The sequence below is a fragment of the Poecilia formosa genome, unplaced genomic scaffold (genome assembly GCF_000485575.1).
Source record: "Poecilia formosa unplaced genomic scaffold, Poecilia_formosa-5.1.2 Scaffold83, whole genome shotgun sequence".
Taxonomy (NCBI): Eukaryota; Metazoa; Chordata; class Actinopteri; order Cyprinodontiformes; family Poeciliidae; genus Poecilia; species Poecilia formosa.
Window position 1 is genome coordinate 1,127,594 of NW_006800022.1, and position 23,077 is coordinate 1,150,670.

The following is a 23,077-nucleotide window of genomic DNA, read 5'->3' on the forward strand; positions in this document are numbered from 1 at the left end:
AATTAAAGAATTAGAAAACTGAACTCCTCCAACATGCTGCCACCTCGAGAGGCGCAATCCAAGAAAATCGTCTCGCTCAAATAATCATGCTTGTAATTTTCCATAATCAATCAACCATATTTGATTGGGCTACATTTAAATATATTTGCCAAAGAGCGCCCACAGAGAGCATTCAATCAACTCAATAAATTAGCATTTAATGAGTTTTATAAACACGAGACGTATCTGAACATTAATTTGATTGATTTAATTGATTCATTGATTTATGAAGTGCTTAGTAACAACCAAATAAAGCGACCGTGGCGTTTAATAAAATCATATCAGAAAACAATAAAGTCCAAGAACAGAAATAAGATGATAGTTTAAATGCCAGAGTCCTTGAAACATGTAGTAAAAGTTCATTTGATGATCATGTGTAGATAAATGAGTTGGAGTGAAACAAAAACAAAAGTTTAAAATCAGTTTCCAAACGGACTGGAAGTGGAGGGAAAGAGGACAAAAGGTGAAATTTGATGTTTCTATTTTCTGACACATATTTCATGAGTTTCCAGACTGTAAATGAAATCGACGTGCAATAATGGTTACAACTTGAGAGCTGCGGCGGCGAAGATGAAAACGAGCTCTCGGCTCATTTTCCACCGACATAAGAAAACTACGGGGAAACGTCGGGAACTCACGTGCGATGAACTCGGCATCCGCGAGACGCGTTGTTTTTTTTGTTTTTATTGTCTCTGAAGCGTGCGTGCAGAGCAGAGACGTCCCCCGAATTAAAAACAAACACCCTTCCAATAACGCCCCCGGTCCCGAGAAGCCGGAGAAATATTCCTCTCTCTCCTCCAGCCAGTTGATTCGCGTGATTATTCACGGCACTCACCCCTGAATGACGTGACACGAGCCGGGGAGATGATGAATGCGGCGGCTCCGCCGACTGTAACGACAACCGGGGACTGTATGGAGAGACAAACAAATGAAAGGAAAATCCTCAAATAGGAGCTTTGCTGTTTGACAGTGTATTATTGAAGACAGCTCGGCGAGCTTTATTTGGATCTTTCACAGCCTTCACGTCCTGATCTCGAGGGATTTAGAATTGAAATCCTGGACATGACAAGTGACGAGTATTTATAGGACGAGCAGCGTTAAATAACGCCTTATTAGATCACTCGCTCTGAGCCGCCAGACGGCGAGGCGATCCTGGTTCTGTTCTGTTTTGAAGGAAAGTCGTATTTGAAGTCGCAGTTTTACTGACAAATACCTTGAAGGCAACACAGGAGGTTGGCGATTGTCTTCTTTTTATTTTTTATTTTTTTATCTCCTTAGGAGCCTCTCATAGGCCGACGTACGTTACTACAGCGAAGAGAAACACTTATACAAATGTGGAATTAAATAAGCGTTACTTTATTTGGTTTTCTTTCATAAGCTTTCATATAAACATGGCTGGGGGTCAAGTGATGCAGCTGGTATGAAAAGACAGATTTTTTATTTTTTGGAGGGTAATCATGTCCTTTGAGTTGTTTTTTTCCATCTTTGCTCAAGTGTTGCTGGTAAAGTCCTTCCACTGTTTGTGTTTTTTGAACCATACTGCAGCGTTTACGTTTCGAGACTTGACTCAACAACCGGTATCTACCTTCGCAGCAGCCATAAATTCTCTGTAATCTCTTCAAAGTAGCCTCAAGCAGATGCTCTTCCGGCTCTTTCAGGTCTTTGAAAGTTTTTTTTTTTTTTTTTCCTAACACTGCCGACTTATTTTTAAAGTCCTGCCCTGGTACCTTGGACCGTTTTGACATTCTGTTGACATGCGCTGCAGCATTTCTCCCAAATTTAGCGGAGGACTGAAATACATGAACGGCAGAGTTGAAAGTGGAAAGCCCTGCGAAGATCTGTCAGGAAGCACAGAAAGATGCTTCAGCCTTCAATTGCTCTATCTGCTGCAAGTTTTTGGTCAGGAAGAGTCATTGTGTTGGCACAGCCAGGCTGCTTTACGCCTGCCAAACTCTGCTATCTCTGACATTTCTCGTACATGCGGCTTATGAGCGGGGAATGAATTGAAGCGCCTTTGCAAGAATACACACAGCTCTGTTATCCAACATTTAGGTTTTCTGGTCTTTATTTTTTATGCTTCAGTGATAATAGGTAAATTCTAATATACGAAAGTGAGATTGAAAAGAATGCAAGAGTTATGTTTTTTGGGAAATAATTGGTGGTATAATTTGCACATCAGCAACTCGACTACCTTTTCCAATAGTCTATGAAGGTGTGCTACCTAAAGTGGTTTTTAAATGCGTCATCAAAGACAACGCAGCCTGACTTTCAGTTGTTTGATTTGGGCTAAATCTGGATGAGAGACATAGGCCATGAAAAGTTCAAAATTAAATATTGATTTTGGACTAAATGAGGATACTGACTTCCCTGAATTTGCCATTCAATCAGATTTCCACGAAAGTCAAATCTTTCCGAGGTTAATACATCAGCACACATTATATGGACGGAAACGCCAAGCACTTGGCCCGGAACGTGAAAAATTCAGCTAAGAGGCAGAGGGAAAAAATGCAAAATATGTTTCTGGATTGTAGGATATGTGGTTTTAGCTTGATGTTATTTAATCAGTGAGCCCAAGCCAGAATGACTGACCCAAGGTCGTCCAAAAAAAACAACAACTCTGCATTACTTGAGCTCACCCTGAAGGCAAAGGCCGTTATCCAACACAATGTTCTCAAAAATGACAAAAAAAACTAAATGTATCTGCGTTTAATATACAAAGAAACTCCTTTTATCTATTCTCAAGACTTCAGACTCAACTATAGCTACCATTATGCATAATTAATAGATCCAAGGTTGTTTTAAGCATCCTGCCTATGCATTTTTTAAAGAATTATCCCCTGAATATATTATGTACAGGACAAGAAAATTGGACAAAAGGAATCAGCATTCCAGAAACCTACGTGAATTTCACTTCGCGGCATCTGCTCACAACTTCCCCCCCGAAGGGTTTGGTTGCTAGGGGACTAAAATACTAATTTAGTCTTTCCACTGAATATAAAGTCTTTCTAGAGACAGTTTGCATATATGCCAGATACATTTCACTGAATATGTATCAGAAAAAACACTAGCTAATCTGTAGTTATTGCAACACCTATGTTAGCATATAATTGCTTAGAATTATGGGAAATCCTAATGTTGCTTTTAATTTAAAGCTGCACTTTAAATTAAAAGTCACAGAGAAAAGTCACAGAGAGTCTTTTCTCTGTGACTTTGAAAAGACAACGTATTGCTGCTTTAGATAAAAAAAAAAAAGACAACAACAACAGAATGGGAAAAGATGCCGCGCTCTGTGCAATAATCACATGTAAAACGCTGCTTTGCGTTCGATTCAACAAAATTCCGTTTTTCCGGCCAAAATTCATTCAGAGCGTTAGCGACGGCTTTCTTCTCCGCTTCGTTACCGTCGCACACAAATCAAGGAAGCGAAGTCGTGCGACTTGTTGGACAGCTTCGCACGGGACGCTCTCGTTTATAAGCGTCAAAACTCCCGTCTCCTCTCTGTAATCCCAGAGCGCCAAACCTCGATGATTCACGAGGAGCATCAGCACATTTCTGACGCACTTAGCTCTGTCCCTACACCTCATGATCAAATCTGCTCCGTCGCTGCCAGCTTGTCATTTATTGCCTCACTGAGGTATGCATGCTGACAAACGTCTCTTTCAGGAGGGACTGTGGAAGGGAAAAAATAAAAAAATAAAAATAAAATAAATATGCTGAGGAAAAATAAATGCCTGCAGTTGAGAACACAGGAGGGTTTCATTTGATGGGTAGATGCCTTGAGCGCTGACAGCTTTCATAAAACTGTGATCGTGTTTGTTGGTTTTCTCCGGTAGCTTCGGTAAGGAAATCGTACCATAAATAGCCACGAGTCAAATAATGCATTCTGTTACTCAGTGGGAAGAATCAGCTTTTAATTTGGAAGTAAAATGCAGGAATAATCATGCGAGTGCAACACAATGGGACTCCATGATTAGAAGATATCGCGGTTGTTGTTTATGTCCTCCTCCTCATATTTCATGTTTCATCCCTTTGTTTCCCATGCTGACTCAATAACTTCTTCTCATTTGTAGGAAGTGGGAAGGACAACACAGAATCCCCTGGGTTACACAGTCCTGAAAAACACACACACACGCACACACACACGCACACACACACACAAACCAGGTCTTACTTGAGCACACATGCACAAACAGAAGCACACGCGCAGGGCTTCACTATACAGTCCATTCCACTTTCATTAGGCCCATGCACAGGTGCAGAGCAAGCTCCTGGCTGATGAAAAATAATTTATCAAAGTCGATGGTGGCACTGCGGCAACCTTTTTCTCCCCCCCTAAATGTCACCTTCAAAGGGAGCTCCTTGCTCACGCATTATTGTTGTAAGGGTAACAGAGCCCAGGAATCGCCTGGGGCAACTAATCGAGGCTCCTATTATCAACGCTATGATTAAATGGCCCTTGGTGGAGTAACAAATCCCCGAATCACCTCATCCCACCTTTAATCTATATTGTGTGCCTGGGAAAAGGGCAGGAGCACTCCTCTCACCTGTCGACCTCCACCTTGATTCATCTCGATTTCGCCTTGTTTAAAAGTTTTAGCCGTCCCAGCATCGGACGGCGATTCCAACGCGTGGACCTCAGCGTAAGTGAAGCAAGAAGTTTTTTTGTTGTTTTTTTTTTAATAATTATTTCCACAAGAAAACACACACATATTCAAGAAGTTTAGTGTACTGTCTTTTGGGGATTTTTGGTGTGTTTTTTTTTTTTTTTTTACTGGTTGCACTTTTTATTTTTGAGGAATTACGTTTTTTATTCGCTGCGCTTTCTCTTCAATAAAAGATCAAAGATGCCCTGTGGAGTTTGCTGAATCGCTTATTGTTGATCTTCAGATGAGGTCTGTGGGTCTCCAGATGTAGTTTGGTGCAAACTTCAAAGACTCCTCCGTTGCGTTCAGATTGGAGTAAAGGTGCACCCATAGAGAAACGGGAACAACAAATTGGTTCCCTCGTTTGCCAAGCCTTAAGAGTAGACGTCTTCAGATGTTGGTTTGTGACTCGTCCTGCCTTTCATTTAGCTCTCCGTAAGCAAAGTAGAGCTCAACCGAGTTGAGATCAAGTGAGCGATTGCGGCGTATTTCTCTCCTTTAACTTCCCAAGGCCCTAGATTTTCCTTTGAAGTAGGCATAAAACCCTTATCCGGACTGACTCGTAGCCTACCAGCCAATCAGCTGCAGCTTTTGTCCGATTTGAAGCTTGAAAGGTCTATTGGCTCACACTTCAAAAATAAATCCCTAGTTTCTTCTTTCTTCTGTCACACTGAGATGAATTACGATAGACGAGAATTAGCTGTTAGCAGTTTTTAGGAGCGAGCATGAAGGGTTTTCAATCGATGGTTGTACTTTCTGTGTGTTGTTAGTTTGTGTGTTTAATGCCAGGTTTCAAAAATGTAAAACCTAACAATCGCTTTGGTTTTGTGTGATTTTGTGTTCATAGAACCCAAGGTGTGCTTATTTGCACCCTTTGGGTAAACACAACTTCTTGTTGTTGGCCATAAAAACTTGAAAAATATGTATTGCTTCTTTTGTATTTGGTCTTAAGGCTAGCACTTAGCAATTAGCTGCTGATATTAATGTTTTGCAACTTAACCTGTAATTTTCCGTACTACATCACCAGATAATGAAGGATTTTTATTAACTCTTAAATGTTTCCATACAGCATTGTCCTTGTTGTTGTTGCAAGCCAATATTAGCTTGTGTTTTCTTGTGTTTCCCATACAAGAAAACGTTATGGCCAGCACACTTGTCAAAAAACAACCCGCCAACACCAAGATTTCCAAAACCAAAATTTTGTTCTGCAGCCTCGAGAGGGAGAACCAATTCTCTTTTTATGCGATGAAAGCACTAAGAATTTATACATTTTGTTTTTCCAACAGCCATTGTCGAGGATTGACGCTCTCAGCTACAACTTTCTGTTCGTATTTTTGGGTTTGACTTCAACATTTCCAAATTTCAGAGTTTTTTGAAATATTTACTGAACTGCGGCTGCTGCCGTCTCACAGCTTGTTGCTTCTGTCATGTTGGCTTTAGTTTGCAGAGCTTGCGATTATCAACAGCTAGCGACTTCCAGCGGCGTCGGTTCATGAAAACTTCGGCTGTAACCAAACTGCTGCCGACGCAGACACTAATTAGCCCGCTTTCGTCAATACGTCAGATTTTAATTTAAAAGCTGAGATAACAAATTTGTGCCCGTGTTTAGAAATGTTCACACTTCAGTTGTTGTTTCTGCAAAATAAAACCTTTTTCTAAGTCGACCAGTCTCTTGTTGGCTTCCTCACTAAATGCCATTAAACAAGGTATTTGATTCCAGGCTGCACCGATTAAACACAACTCCAGTTATAATGAGCAACCCTTATGTTACCCTGTAAGTAATAATACACACACGAGGCAGGGTGCCACGGGAAAAAAAACATGCAAATCCGGTACGCTGGAGGCTTCAATTGGGTTCACACTTGGCAGTTTAGACAGCTGTGGCATTTGTGTGATACGGTTTTCTTGTTCATCAAACTCGTGAATGACCATGCGCGCCCCGCGGACGACGATGTTGTCATCCTGGCAGAAGCCGCTTTGATCCGAGGGAGCCGTGAAAACCTATTATAGATTGGAGCCGATCATCATTCACCAGTGCCCTCAGAGGGGCGACGAGGGGATGTAGAGAGGGAGCCGGGAAAATGTGCTTTGACTGTTTTCATGAATCATATCTATAACTTAGTGAGGCGTGTCCTCGATTTTTTTTGGGGGGGCCGTTTAAGTGTGTGTGTGTGTGTGTGTGTGTGTGTGTGTACGATTCGGCATTGTGCGAGATAAGGCAGGGAGGTTATCTGAAAACCTTTGGAAGCTGGAAGTACGATGGAGGGCTGAAAGAATGGACAGGGGAAGTAAAAGAAAGCATGCGTCTGCTAAAAAGTGTAAATGCATCACAGTAACGCATATCTATTGTTTTCCACGGATGTTGTTGTACGTCTTCCATGGGGAAAATGAAATTGACAAACCTTAAGCCTCAAGTGTGATAAAGCAGAGTCTGTATAGAATTTGTCTTTAAGTAACTGAACACAAGTAAAGTCAAAACTAAAGGGAAAGTAGCAGGAAGTATTGCTAAAATGATCTTAATCATCACCAAATATAACCATCTCTATAGTAACGGGTGTCTTGGCAGGTTGATGGTGTGAAGCACACAGGTGTGTATTAACGCTATGCTTAGGGGAAAAGTCATCAGCATTGACCTTTGAGTAGCAATATCTGCTGGCCATTAATCAGTGAAGGCTACATCCAGATAACTTGAATTCCATTATTATGCATGAAGAAAACGTATTCATAAAGGCTAAGCTAAGCGCTAAAGCTGCTAACACTCTCTTATCGTCCCATACGTGTTGGCATATTGAAGTTATGTGAAGAAATGAAGGGGAACATGTTTAAAACATGTTTGTCACTTTTGTGTATTGGGATCAAGGGTGTGGCGTTTTAAAAATGTGGCGTTTAAAAAAAAAAAAACATAAAAAGATCCGCTCTCTGTGGGGATGAAATTCCAATACTCTGAGTGCAGTCAAGCAGTGGGGGAATTATTATGGCTAACGTATTTGAAAAGTAGATCAAGGCATCAATTTCAGACATGCTGACGCAAATCAATGAATTTTATTTTTATATCTCATCGCGCTGCTTTGAACAAGTCAGTTCAAAGCAGCGCAAATCAAAGTCCTTCAATCCCGACAGCATAGTAAGGTGAGATTGGATCAATGGTGTGTTAGTAATTGCAATTCTGTTGACTTTGTGTTAGTTTTGCACATGTCCGGTGTACCAGGTGTATGAAAGCTGCGGCGTTTGCAGCTACAAAGGCCACAAGAGCAAGTTTGCAAAGCTAAAGGAACGAGAAAATACAGCATATAAACACCACATACTAGCTTTTAAACATGGAGGCAGAAGGATGATGATTTTTAACTTCTTCCACACCATACAATGTAGCGAGTCTCCTAAATAATTTGTCGACGACGTTCCTGTTTGTAGATTCAACGACTTTGAGTTTTGTTAAACATATATTGCGTCTGGCTTTAAAAAAGAGACTGCTTTTTGTCTCTTTTTTTTTTCTGATGAATTCTGGCAGTCAGTGTGATTTGATCACGCTGATTGATCGCTGCCAGTAAAACTCCGCGGTGTGCACCGTCCTAAAACCATACTAAATAACTATAAATGCGCAGCCACAGCTGCTCTCGCCCAGAGGCTTAGAACCTCCAACGGAGCAGCCAGAGGACTCTGAAAATGACTTCTGCAGCAGTGGTTACCAGCGCCTCGGGACCTAGTTTCTTTGTATTGCAGTCTACTAATGAGGTTCATTTGGGATTATGTGAATGCCATTAAATGTTGTCAACTAGTTATCAGAAACCAGTAGAGTTTGCACCTCGTTTGTCTCCTCGTAGCACCTGAGGTTGGCGATAAAGCAACTATCAGTGCTTGTTGAAGGGACTACAGATACTAACAATGAGAGTCTTGGCTTTTTTTTTTTGCAGGAAACGTACAGACCAATGTGCAGCGGAGCGAGTCTTCATTGTTTCTTATTAGTTCTACAAGAACGAGCAGCAGCAGCAGCAGAGGCCTGTTTTCACTTGCTATAAAAAGACAGTAGCACGTTAAAGAAGCTTTGATCGCATTAGATGAAAAGTGCGTTATACGGACAGAGTACATGGAAAACAAAGTGTTCGCGTTTCACACGTTGCTGATCTCGGCGGCGTTCCCGTTCCGGTCGTGTGGGGAAAGCGTCGGCTGAAACCACAGAGCAGTTCATTCACTTCTAAATCAAATGAGCATCCGCGCAGATTAAATCTCAAACTTGCGTAAATGTCTAATGTGAGAAGAGAGTCATGGGTTTGAATTAGTCAATTTGGTTTTAGAGTGTTCTGTAGAGACTGTCCTGAAATTAAAGAAGAAAAAAATAATAGAAAAATCAGCAAATCAGATGTTCAGCGTCTGCCTGTTTTTTTAAATTAGGTTTGTGTTGTTTTTGTGAAGGTCTGAATGGTCAAAGCAGATTAACAGAGAAAACACCCATTGGTATTTATGATGTGTAACAGAAGCGCCAAACACATGTACAAACTCAGAAAAATGGAGGATTCAGACCTGTTTTTGGATGGCGGCGGGGAAAACGTACGCAAAAATGATCAGCCGGTTGTCAAACCTTTATCTTTACATTTACCATTTGCCGTGGCGGGGCAAATCTAAAAATATCCAGTGCGACCAAAGAGAACAGAACATGGATTTGATCTTTGGAATCATGTTGAATGTCATGTTTTATTAGCGTGCCCGTGCATTTCTCTCCATTAAAAGCAGATTTAAATGCTGAATCACCCACACATGCTTTCTTTTAAATTCTAATGCCTCATAGTTCTTCAGTTGAGGCCAAATGGTAAAAAGAGGAGATCTACACTGTATGTCTTTATAAATGATGTGTGTATTTATGCATTTATCTATATCCCATCGGCTGTGAACAATAATCCTCAAAATTTGTTGTGCACGCTAGAAAATAAATCACATTAGAACGGCGTTCTCCCTGAAACTCTAATGCATATCCTCCACTGTTTTGGATTTCAGTCCTGAAACTATAAATTCCTTGTGACATTTCACAAGTGGTAGTGTGAGGCAGATGGTTATAATTTTAGCCGAGTTTAGAAAAAAGCCTTGCTTTTTGAACATCCATAACACCCAGTGACATAAGCGAGAACCTGGCAGTGAAGGCTGACGGTTCTTTAAACAGGAGGCAGACAGCTATTGTAAGCAGACTGAAGCCTGGACAGTAGCACTGAAAAAAGTCACACCACCGGCCATTTGTTTTTGGAAAGAAGCCTGGCTTTGTGGATTCACTCCTGCCCAGCAACCGGAGGGAGGAACACGCTGTACTTCCTCCCAAGGAAGTGTGAATGCAGGGAAACAGTGAAGAATCTGTAATATAATAATGATAATGACACACAATGATAGTCTTGTACTGTTGGTTACATTTGAGAATTTTGGGCATCTAGTTTTTTACCATATTTAGGTCAAAGCAGTAGCTTGGAGGCCGTACATGCAGGCTAATTATAAACTACGAAAGATTCCATGAGGTTGTTTAGCTGTACTGTATATCATCAGGCTGCCAGAACAGCAATAACTCCAAGTTTTGTTGTTTTTATTGCTGGTGTCTTTTTTTCCCATTTCTAGAAACTTACCACTCACTGGGATCTGGCAACTTGCTGGGGAAGGAGTCGTCATGAAGACCCGATGAGCCAATCAGAAGCAAATAGAGTTCTCACGTCATGCTAACCAATCAAAATCCAAAATTTGGGTTCCGTGTTTGTTTATTGGACTTTTTTTTCTTTCCTGGATTGACCCTGTTTTAGTTTTTCCAACACATCTGAGAGCCTTCTGCTTTAACGTCACAAAATCCTGGGATGTTAACAGGAGTAAGAGTAGGTTGGTTTTTATCAATACCATCTGCATTCAGTGAACTGAGGAACTACAGTGTGTGAAACTACTCCTTTCCACTGGTGGAAAAAAAATACTTCCACGCCGGTTTAAAAGCAGCAGCTGTCAGTGAAGGTTTCGTTATAGAAAGTCCAGTGCATTTTTGACCTCACCAGCTTTCATGGCGGGCTATTCCATGCAGACTGAGAGATTTGGGTGGGGGTGGGGGGATGGCAGTCAGCAGGAGAGGCCGCATTTGTCAGAAAAGACAGCTGATGAAGCTTCTTCAGTGTAGCTCCTAATGAGAGTCCCCGCAGGCGCTCATCCTCTGGCAACGCTTCAAGGTGACTCGATTCATCCCCTCCCAAAAAAACGGACATGAGGATCACTTTTAAAAACCAAGGTGCGAGGAAAAACTGATATAACACAGAAGAAGGGCTAAATAATTTGACAAAAATTTACAGGATTTTTTTGGAACGCTCACTCGGGGTCGAGATGTCAAATTAGCAGCGTTTGAAATCCTGGCTGCCTCCGGGATGCGGACATGGGAAATAATTAAGACATCTTGCACACAACATCTGTGAGAGCTCCAGCCTCGCCTGGAACAGAAGCTGCAAAATGGACATTAAAAAATGATGCTCCCACAGACATGCACAAGAGAAGTTACAAAAGCAATCGTCTTGCATGAAAACTTTAGTAGGGACACGGAGATATCCAGCCGGAAATAGAAGTGTCTGACATTTAAACTTCACCAAACTAAGTTCTCTTTTTTTTTTTTTTTTCCCCACATGTTGATCTTTAAACAAGCCCGAAATACCTTGATAAATTAGTAAGCAGTGCATCCATGCAAACCACAATACTTCTGTCATTCCAGAAACTATCGAACTGGACTTAACACAGGAATATTGAGGACATTTCCAGACTTTATTTTTTAATCTTTTCACATTTTGTCCCCTTACAACCAGCAACTTCAACCCACTCAGAGGACAAATTGAGTTGAGTTATAGATTCAATGCAAATTGAGCTAATTGAAAATGTTGAAGGACTATTACTACATTTGCAAGGTACTTTAGTAAAATAATTGTATCTATGTAGCACCTTTTCATCACAAAGTTTCACAAAGACAGAAATAGGATGTGGTTAAAAAAGCAAAACCGTTCCAAAGATCCAAAGAATCTCATCATATCCTAATATAAAATTATCTATGCTTTATTATTTTTTTTTAGCATACAGAAAAGGTATGGTAGTCTAGTTTTAGCTTGTCTTGCATCCAATTTCAGCATCTTTCCAAAATCATTGAACTACGTATTCTGGAGCAGGTCTTCACTTCTTTTGCATCTCAGAAACAGCAGAACCTTGTGACCTTTTCCAACACTGGCAAAATTGACTGGAAAGTTACTGCAGCTCACACAGGAGCGGACCTGCAGCTTTAAATGTGAATGTGCAGCCAGGGAAACAGTGGATGTCATAGCAAAGCATCTTGATCTTTGTCCTAATTTCTAAGTATTGTTTTTCTTCATTACTGACTCTCCGTTCACTACTTTAGCCATAATGCGACTGCGTATTTAGTCCGACCTATATGACTGCTTCTCCTTAATTCAGTTTCGACAGCTCGAGTTTTCTTTACGTGTCAAAAGGTCAAATAGTGGAACTTAATGTCTAAATTGAATACATAAGTTTTAAATGTCAGTGAGGCAACAGAATGCTAATCTGAGAGCTAGCTGTGGTTCTCTGACCCTGTTCAGACGCCACACTAACATCTGTACATGATTGAGAAAAAAATAAATAAATAAATCAGCTCCTAGTCCAGCAGTATAATCGTGCTGTGAATAATTACCAAAATCCAATTATTAATTTTAGCTCTTTAAGTAATGAAATGGGAATATTCCATGTTATGAAGCAAGAGGCTTCTCACATCTACTGTCACACCCTGATCATTTCTGGAAATAAGGACATCGAGGACGATTGTTGTTTATACTTTGATTAGACCATTTTCTCTTTTGCCGATTTTTCAAAAATGAAAAAGATGAGATAAAAATTATATTAAAGTAAGCCAGATATGAGCTAATCTTTAAATGTCAAGAAACAGTAACAAGAACAAGCTGCCTCACTGAACTTTAGCACATCAGCATTCAAAGCAGTAATTAAAAAAACTTCTAAACTAGACCTGTGACAGAAGTGGTTCGATGAGGACCTGTCCTTATCTCACTATAGTTCAAAGTTCTCACTTTTAGAGGCAAAGAGTCATAAGCAAACAAGCTGTTTGGAAAAAAACAATGTCCATAAAATATAAAAATTACCATCACTGGCTTTTCAACAGGGTTTTTACCCAAACGTAGTGGTGGGACTTGAATAAAATGTGCATCAAAAATACGTATTAACACAAACATAATTCAAGAAACCCCATTGCTGCTAAATTATTGAAGAAATAGAATAAGTATGAGCTCAACAAATATATTGATTGTTTCTAACTATTAGGTTTCCCGTCCAATTAGATTATTGTAAAGTGCAGTCCCGTTCAGTTTTAAATGTTTCAAACATGTGGCGAGTGGACGCCGACATTAAGCTTGGGGACATCTGGCTGCAACATGTTCTGCAATGAGTTGCTATTTTAGGTTTTAATGGCTTCCATAATAAACTAACTCCATCCACCACATCTTGTACTCAACAATAGGCGTCATCAGATTGCTTTTTGTAGCAAAAACGAGTCGACAAAAGCGACTTCGTCGTCTATTGTTTTGTTTGTGGACATGGCACCAGAAACGCGCAACAGACGTTCCGTCCGACTCTGGAGAGTCTCAATATTTACTTCTGTAAGTTTTTTGTGGCCTAAATAAATCAATGGACAATGTGACTCACCCATATTTCATTTTAGATTAAAGTCTATAATGTCTAAATTAAATGTCAGGTGTGACAACCATCCCAAAAGCTGTCCACGTATTTCTAAATCAGTCAGGAAGGATGTTCAAGGCTTTAAGCGTCACCTTCACATAAATCAACCTCAACTGTTTTGTAAACAGCTTTCTGCCCGCCTCACTTCATTATCTGTCTTCGCTGCCACCTTTAATCAGCTTGTAATAAGCACAGTGTAGTGTTTCCTTTTCATGCACCGGGCCTAGGAATGTTCTATATAAAACCGCAAAGCCACGACAGCCGGCTGACAGCTTCCCACATCAGTGAATGGGAATTAAAACACGGCTCCAAATGAGCTCCGGTCGCGGCGAAATAAGGAAGCAAAAAGAATTTTCATGTGAAATCCTGACAGCTCCCCGCGCAGGCCAAGGTGAGCGCGGCGTCCAGATCTTTGATCTGGTGCGACACACTATGTGGGAGTGCCAGAACTTTGATAAGGTGCCCTCTGACTGAAAACATCGATTATTCTAGTCGGCATAAGTGTGGGGGAACTTACTGTACCTTCTTGGTTGATGTCTCTGCTGTGCCTTAGAATCAAAAATGGCCTCAGAGCAACGCTCCTGAATGTCTCGTTTGGCTATTCAGTACAACGGCGAAATGTAAAATAGAAGTAGATGTTAAATGCTCTGCAGGGGGAGCCCAGCAGGGGGTTTCTGCAGCATAATTAGGATGAGAAAATGGAATATTCTTTGAATACTAATTGAGTCAGGTCGCAAGTTTCTAGACGGCGGCATCAAATCGTCAAGTGTGGTGACGTAATCGCATCAGGACGTCGACTGTTTTGCAAAGATAAGCTAAATTTAGCAGCCGTACGAGAAAGCCGGCATCAATGCAACCTGGAGCGTCGTGAATGGAGTGTTTTTCTTTCCCTTGAAAGTGACATTGTCCCGTTTTAACCTCAAAGATTAATCCCCGCGTACAACTGGGCTCAGTCAGCCATGCAAAATGACAGACAAAGGCCTCTGATGTTGGCATTTAATTCATAAAAGTGATGACTCCATCAATTAGGTGTCCTAAAAACAGCATTGGCAGGAAATCAATGCCTCGCTGGATGAAATATGGATGGAACAACGACTCCCTCTTAATTGGAACCGGCACAGCTGCAGCGCACATCACAGGCTCCCTTGCTGCACATGCAAATCCTATTTTGATTGGGACTGTAACTGCCAGAGATAATCGCGGCCGAGGCGAAATGCTCTCCGGCAGAGCCGCGCGCATTTTAATATGGTAATGACGCCCGCGGAACGGGGCGCGCGAGAACAAGAGGTAATCGATAAGGCAATAAACAGCTCATTTGCTCTCGGAAAGGTGTTGGCAAGACCGGCGGAGGTTGTCAGGGATGTGAACTCCGAGGAATTTAGGAGCCATCATAGTCGCTTTAAGCTGAAAGCGAACCAGAAGGGCTTCACACCTGTTTGAACTTCTGCTATTAGCCCTGTGAAGAGGGAATCAATGAAGCAACAGGAATCACGATGGTTTCTAATTCAACATCTTTAAATCTGTACCATTTTTTTCAGTATTTCAATTGAAAAGTAATTCAAGTAATTCTTTGAGGCTGTAATTATTTTTTTTTAAAAATGTGTTGGAAACAGTTTATATCTCTTGAAGCACCATATTATGGCCTACCTAATACGGTGGTGCAAGATTACTTCACAAAGAAGGACAAGGCAACAATTGTTGCTGCCAAAGAAGTATCAATGAATTAAAGATAAATGGAAGTAAACATATGGAAATACTATTGTGTATACTATTATTGTACATCCAGTATGTCAGATTACATCCTGCGTGCGACTCCTGAGAACATTCTTACCAGACCCTGCCGCTCGAGCAGTGCCAGCTCTTTTTTTTTTTTTTTTTTTTTTTTTTTTTGGACACAATCAAAGACGGAAATGAGAGATTTCATCAGTTATGGGGCAATCATCACAAAGTGGGATGTGTAAACAGAGGACCAATCAAGACAGAGATAATCTATTTGGATAAAGTAGAAAATGGTGAGGTTTTATGTAATTCAGCACTGCACCACGCTCGTCTGCTCAAATTTTCTATCGTCCCTTAATGACTGCTTTCCACACTTTCTCTCTGTGATATTTTTGCTGGGTTGCTATGGTTATGCTCATTGTTGGTGTTCCAAAATGGCTGATTGGTACTTTTTTTTAATCTGATTAAAAATTAAATGGATTACTTTTTCAATTGAGTCACAGAAATACAAGAGCATCTTAGGTAAATAATTTAGATGCTTTACCCCCAAACCAAGGAAAAATGTAAATCCAAAAGTTAGATGAATAATGAATTCTGCCTTTAAAAAAAACGTCCCAGAGAAAATGACATAGATCCAGTCTCCTGGAAGATGGTCACCAGTGCTGCGGCGCTGCCTTTCTTCCCTTCCTCCAGACGCGGAGACAAGCCAGCCATAACTGTGTGTGTTTGCCTGGCAGTGACAGGCTGCATAACTGAGTAGCCTGCGAGGGCTCTTTGAGGCTGGATATTAAAGTGAGTCACTTCCCAAACACATCATCATTTGATTTTAATCTGGTACAATAAGTAAATTTGGACTCATTTGTCCTGTTTTTGAACCTTATAAAAGGCTTAAAACGATTGATTCATAGAGGCCACGACTGCTGATCCAACTCGTGAACATGGCGTCCTCCTTTTGTGTAGACCTCAAGCGTTTGCCCGCCACTGTTAAAATACCGAGCTTTTACAACTTAAAAAAGAATGAGCCATTACAAAACCTTTAAAGTGTTTGTCAACGTGTGAGAACCCTTCAACACGTTCTTAGTTTCAGAACCTTTTGATTCACAAACAGGAATTCGTCTCTAGGAGTCTGTAGCTTGGACGTTTCCCCAAATATTTAGCATCTGTCTGTTTGTAAGGACAGCTGTTGTCAATAGTATTCTTAAAATGACTCCAATTTATTGTCAGATTTGGTTCTGAACTCCACCTGGCCCTTTCCAAGGCTTTAATTATCTGCTGAAGCAATCCTCTTGTTGATTTTGACATGTTCTTGGACTCGCAGTGATATCTTTAGCTTCAGACACCCAAAGGTGTTGAGGGAAGCAAAACTGACTGATCAAATACCCAAAGCTCATTTTAGCATTGGTCTTCTTTTGTGTTTTCTTTTTTTGGGTCAAAGCAGACCTTGTGGAATAATGACCCAAAGTTTCACTCTGGCTTAATCAGACTATAAATCATGACCCCACAAAGATCGAGCAGATTTCTGTCAAGTTTTCTCTGGCAGAAAAGTTTTTAATCTGGCAAACTTGTTCCTTAACCCACTTGGATGTGGGTTAAGGAATGTATGATTGCTTTCTCATGTTCACCACCATCTTTGTTTGTTACGATATTGTGTTGTTAATCTCCTATAGGTCCTAAAATTACTTCTTGACAATTAAACACTTTTGCAACCACTTTGCTTGCAAAGGATGCAACTGAGTAATCATGAAAATTCAGTGGCAAGACTGAACATTTCATAATCCGTTAGATTCATCACTATTGATGTGTGGTGTGTGCTCAAGAAACCTCAATTCTAAGGTTGTGGACACTCCGGCAATTAGATTTCTATGTCTTTTTTTTTTTTTAATTTCCACCCCTTTTTTAAATCATAGTCTCATCATCTCTACATCACAAAACCCTTGAAGTTTTGAAAGGCTGTGCACATTGATCTAGCATAAAGGCTGAGGAGCTGTTTCACACTGGAAGAAATTATGAATCGACTGGACGGACATCAAGGTTCCTGAAGCAAAGCTACTAGCATGAACAATCAAACACAGCTTGAAGCTTTAGAGATCCCCACTGAGATGGAAGCCCAACTTATTTCACAAAGGCCAGCGCATGGACGAACGTGAGTAACAGGCCTGCTCGCACCTTTTTTTTTAATCTTTTTGCAATGCCAGAAGTCTCTCGGTCGTTTCAGTGGGTGAATTTAAATAAAGGGCTGCCTCTGTTCTGCCTGGATATCCAAAGGCAGAGAGAGTTTTATCTCCCCCTACATACGCATTGTTCACCCAGTGCTGTTTTCAAGGAAGTTCGGTTGTGATGCTGCTCGTGTCACCCAGCGAGTCCATCCAAGCTTGATGCAGGAACAAATGAAACTCCCCCAAGGGGATCTTCTTTGTTTCTTCATGCTGGAATAAATTAATAAAACAAAATTATAGAACTCCGGCAATCGACTTTTATACCCATGTGTGTTGGGGTTGTGTCTTAGAGGGCTGACATAAGTAGGATTTAAATGAGGACAATAATCCTTGCCCGGCAGGAAGCAGCTTCCATAAATATTAATGGCAAGACTTTTTTTTTTTTTTCTTTACTTGACGCTATGTAGTGTCATTGAGGCGAAACTGCAAATGGATGTCATCAAAGTTAAAGCAAGGGCTTATGGGGAGGTTTTATCACTCATTTCTGTTTCATTATGTTGTCTGCATGCGCTTAACGGGAGCGAATGCCGCGATGTTGTCCTTTCAGAGCAATAAACATCACAGGAACTCAGCTGTGTGGGGGCTGGCATGGGGGCTACAGGGCCCTTTGCGGAACACTTAAAGCCAGGTTAATGCTTCCCGCGCTCTCTCTAAAAGGCTTTTCTTCTCCTGTCATTTCAATCACGTCGTCTTTTCACAACTTGAGTGGCGGCTATTTTGGCAGCTGCTTCACCACCCAAGGTGCAGCGATAAGCATGTTCCCGTCGTGCGAGCGAGGGAGGAGGCGGGCGAAGTGCCGCATCAGGAGGTTTGCGCTGCTCTTGGTCACGGCCTCCTCCCCACGCCGCTCCATGTGGGAAACATAACGCCACCGTTGTTACAGGAGCCAGGGGTTTGTGTTTGCAATCGACCGGCGCATTGATTTTGAATTAGCACGGCTGTAACGGCCCCTTCTGTCCAGCCGTGTTTTATAAGATTACGACGTGGAAGATGGAACGCGCCGCACTTCAGGTTGACACCTCGTGCCAGCACCAACAAATCCGTTTATCCGTGTCTTTCCGAGGGATTTCTAAAGAGCTTGGTTGCAAATTCCTTATCCGTGTAATGTTTGGATAAGGAAAAACTTTGGTTGCCAAGACGCCCCATTGAAAAGCCTGCGATTAACCTGCATTTTTTTATTTATTTTTTTTCCGCTGGCCCTCTGTTGCCTTATTTTTATTTCAAACAAACTCTTGAGTTTTCCGGTGTTATTATGAAAGATTAACCCCACTGTTGTGTTGGCACCGACTCCACTTGTCATGAAAAAAAAAAAGAATAATCATGAAATTTCCTTTTCAAATATTTTTTCCACTCTACCTTAGGGATTCTTCTTCTGCAAACTCATTATTTGCACGTCAAGACATTGAAATGACTAATTCGTCTTTGCATAATAGCAAAGTTGCATAACGAGGCCACCACCATGCCTGATAGTGAAAATAAAGTTCTCAATATGATAATAGTTTTAGCGTTTTCTAACCATGTCATTCCTGTGCCGCTGCTCTACCCTTCCTCACTGGAAACGCCAAATGGGTACCTCAACGTTTTAATATTTTTAGGTTTGGCGTAAGGTAGCTCATAAAGCAAAGGTCATTATTTCCCAGCGTGACCATTCTTGATTGTATTAGCGTCGTTCACAATGGTCGCTTTGTCTATGCAGTAATCCAGAAGAGGAGAATGTGAATATTTTGTAAAACTTTTGACCATTTGCTGTGCAGTTATGATTGGGAACTAGTGATTTTTCTACTGGCTCCATGATTTTTAACCTAATATTTTGTTATCTTATGACATTTTCAGAGAATCCATGTGATCCCGAGTTAAATAAGTGGATATGCTATAACTGAGTTAAATAGAAAAACAGACGGTAGATTTTTACTGAGATATCATTTATTGCGAGAAATCCTTTTTTTTTTTTAATTTTCAAAGATACAGTGCCTCATGAAGTCATTTCTTTGATGAAATTAAAAAAAAGTGACAACACCCTCACTGATATAACTTTCACCAGACACTCTTTTTTTTTCAGATTAGTGGCTCTTTTTCTGAAAGTCATCAGCCGTTATCAGAGTTCCTCCACCTTATCAGCGGACGTATACAGCTGTGTGTCGAGGTTAATTAAAAGGACTTATCTGTCATTGACGACCAACCTATGCAACGAGCTTTCCGCCACGCCGGTCGCATTTGTCCCTTTCCTTCAGCGCTCTTGTCAGCAGTTTCCATCACCGCGAGTTAGCGTTCGTTGGGAGGATCGTAATTGTACACCAGACTTGGCTCCACGCACTCGAGGAGCCTCAAGAGAGGGATGACTGCCCTTCAATAAAGATAATGGAGCATGTGCTTCAAAAAAAAAAAAAAAGACAGGCCCACGGGGTTTGCTGTGGGTAAACAGTTTAAAGAAGAAGATCCAGAAATCACCGCGACAAACGCAGCTGTAATCAGAGCACGGGAATTATCCGGGGCGTCGAATGCAAACGATCTGATTAGAAAAGCGTTGCGGCATTAGTTTGCTGATACAAGCAACTTGCGAGCGCCCTGTTTTAAACATTGATTATTTCAGCTTTGCAGATGCTGCTGTTCCCGGGGCCAAACAACAATGTAAGTCAATCACTGGGAGAAAGGAGCCTCGCTGCCGATTCTCGTGATTGCAACAGGAAACTTCTTCCTGAAGGTAAAAGCCGAAAAGAAAAACTAAATACAAAACAAAACTGGAGATTTCTGAGTACAATATGAAAGGCCAACGTCACTGAGGGGTGTAGTGAATAATAATAATAATAATAAATCCCTTCTGAATTAATGGAGCAATACTTAAAATGTCACTAATGGGTTTATTGTCCAGTTTAGTTAATCCTGTAAAAAAAAGTAACCTCAATGTTCTGTTTTTAGCTAACAAAAGTGGTTAGCTGTGTGCTGCTCTGATCATGTAGCTTGTCTCACTTTAGTTTTATCGTGCTACGCTTTCAGAGATGTATTTCACACACCTCGTGTGTGTGTGTTGCAGTCGTCGGATCATAACACAGATTTTCAGTCTGTTACAGATATTTGCCTTTATGTTTTCTGTTGTTTTTGGATGCATTCTTTGGGTTGTTTTCATCCTTTAAAAGAAATGAAACCTGAAGCTATTTTGATGGCATTTGGAACTGTTATGTATTTTTGCTTCACCTTGATGGAAAACTAAAGCCTGAAAGTCTATTTTCAGCTTTGAAAATTATTCAAATTATTCTGTAACCTTCTACTAACTATTTTTTTTTTTAACAATGAGATTTCTCTAACGCTGAAGCTGTGAGCAGTATTTTAGTTTTCCCTTAAAAAGCTGTTTTTATACACATTTTGGGTTGCACAGCGTGTTATAAATGCAAAACAACGTTACTCTGCAGCACTCTGCGTTAGTGAACGTTTCCATAAGAAATTGCAGTAATCCTCCATCAGGTCTTATTAACAAAACCTAGTTTGTTGCTGAGTAACTAGTCTTTACAAAGTCATGTTGTGTGTCCAAGTTTTACTAGCAAAGTCGCATCCTTTGGTAATCATGAGAAAAACGTTATCTTTCCTTTATATTAGGTCCAGCATATCAAACCAACCACACAAGGACTGTTTCTTTTTTTTTGCCTCCAAATCTATGATAACCCTGACCTCCGTGTTGGAATTTAACACCCTTGTCGCCATCCATCACAGCTGATGTTGCTGCGAAACAACACTGGATGTTATTTCCTCCCTCTGGTAGCGCCGCTTTGGATGTGCCTTGCCCTTTTATCTGTGTAATCACCAGTCACCATGCTGAGATCAGACGCACTGTCCGAGTGACTCCATTCACTGTGCCTGAAAGAAAAAAAAATAATAAAACAAATCTGAGGCCATGTGAAAGCATGAGTAGGTGTTTTGTGTGTTTGCATTGTGCCGTTCCAACAGCGCGGTGTCAGAACTGCAACTTTCCAACGCAAACACTGCTGGCAGCTCTCCGTAGTGATCAAATCAGACGTCACAAAGCCCGGCTTGAATCAGCTGTGAAGTTCAGACAAGTTGGAAGGCGCGTAGGCTTGAGGTCGTGCGTGTGTGCGTGCATGTGTTTCTGTGCACAAGCCAAAATGAAGGAGCAGGCTTCATGTGCCCACGCCGCAACGACTCCCCGGTCACCACGGTGCCATTCACAGTCAGAGTTTGTGACGGCTGTCAGACGAGCCCCGCAGCAGATGCCTTGATGTGCTGATGCAGACAGAATGTTTTCTTCGAGTGTTTTATTTCATCCCAGAGAAAAACAAAGAAAAAAAAAAAAAAAAAAAGGGAACGTCTCTGGGTCCAGTTAGCTCAGCTCAGGCGTCTGTTTCTTACCTTAGCTAGTCATGCATACATGTTGCAGAGCTAAACAGGCGGTAATATCAAAATTAATAGGACAGCAAAACGCAGCGGTAGCTTCAGATTACAGCTTGCTCTGTATCTTATCTCTCCACAGATCCTCCCTGCTGCATGCAAGCTTTCCATTTAATTTCCTGCCTTCTCATTCCATGTTTTTTTTTGTTTGTTTGTTTTTTTTTTTCTGCCTGTTTAAAAAAAAATAAAAAAGTCTAAACAGAAGCCCTTATCGGTAAATCCATATGTCGTTTCCCTTCGATGGATCATAATCGAAGCAAACATTATCGGAAATGGAAACAGCAGATTTTCCTCCATATCTTTGTTTCTTTTTTTGTTTTGTTTGTTGTTATTTTTTTCTTGTGAACAGCATTCAATAAGCGTTTCAGAACTGATAAGATGTGGCTTATCTTCTAATCTTTTAACTTTTTCTGCTTCAACATAATGTCTGCAATCTACACTCGCCGGCCACTTTATCGGGTACACACACCTTCCTGGAATAAATCCTCTTTTGCCCGCGGAAATGCCTAAAACACTTCCTAATGATTTCAGTCTGTGCTCACGTGGCGGCGGCGCGTCATTGCTGCAGTAGGTAGACTGTGATATAAGATTGATTCTCAGCTGGGACTTTTGCCATGATTTCTTTTAATGTTACATACGTCTATAATTCTCACCTCACTTATTTCTCATCTAAAATAAAAACGGATTCAACCAGACATTTTTTCCAATCTGTAGCTAAATTGTAAAATCTTGCACTTTAACAAAAAACTGCCAATCAGGGGATAGTTTTGCTTTTTATGGACCATTGTCTTCAAATATAAGAACTGGTTGTGTATGAAACTCCCAGCAGAATAATAACAATTTTTTTTCCAAACACATCTTTGAATTTCAGGCATTACGTATGGAAATGAACTTTATTAAGTCAAGACTAAATGTGGCGTCAAAGTAGACGGGCGACACTGATTGCATAGGAATCTGCGAAGCCATACATTTCAGAAGATATTTCATCTCCCATTCTGGTTCCATTTATTTAAGGTTCTGTATTTGTCCCGGTCCAGCGCTGCTCTCTCCCTTATCGGTCTTCTTGACAGTGATTGATATTTTGTCCTAACCAGAGTATCTACAGGACACCATTAATATGCAGCTCCAACACATCAGCTGGAAAGCTTTATCATTTGTTTCTGAAGATATGCCTGACTTGACACATGCAGACTTCAGTTCATGTCCATCTGCTGCAGATGTAACAGAGGAGAGGCTAACAAAAGCGTAGCATGTCAGCAAAATGCTCTATTCATTCAAAAACAAAGGATAATTGGGCCTCTGAAAATATTTAAAACGCTTTTCCATGCGCAGACC

General features: G+C 40.9%; 1 long non-coding RNA gene across 3 annotated transcripts in view; it reads left to right on the top strand.

Annotated features, from left to right (window-relative positions):
- LOC107836774 (uncharacterized) overlaps nucleotides 1-21,232 on the top strand; it is a 58,677-nt gene extending 37,445 nt beyond the window's left edge. Inside the window, exons 1-3 of one of the 3 annotated variants that reach the window (XR_001662728.1) lie at nucleotides 7,754-7,828; nucleotides 19,935-20,045; nucleotides 20,936-21,232. This is a non-coding gene — a long non-coding RNA (uncharacterized LOC107836774). Of the gene's footprint in view, nucleotides 1-7,753; nucleotides 7,829-19,934; nucleotides 20,046-20,935 lie in introns of those variants that run through there. The other 2 variants (XR_001662727.1, XR_001662729.1) reach the window with 2 other exon arrangements.
- The last annotated feature ends 1,845 nt before the right edge of the window (nucleotides 21,233-23,077 follow it).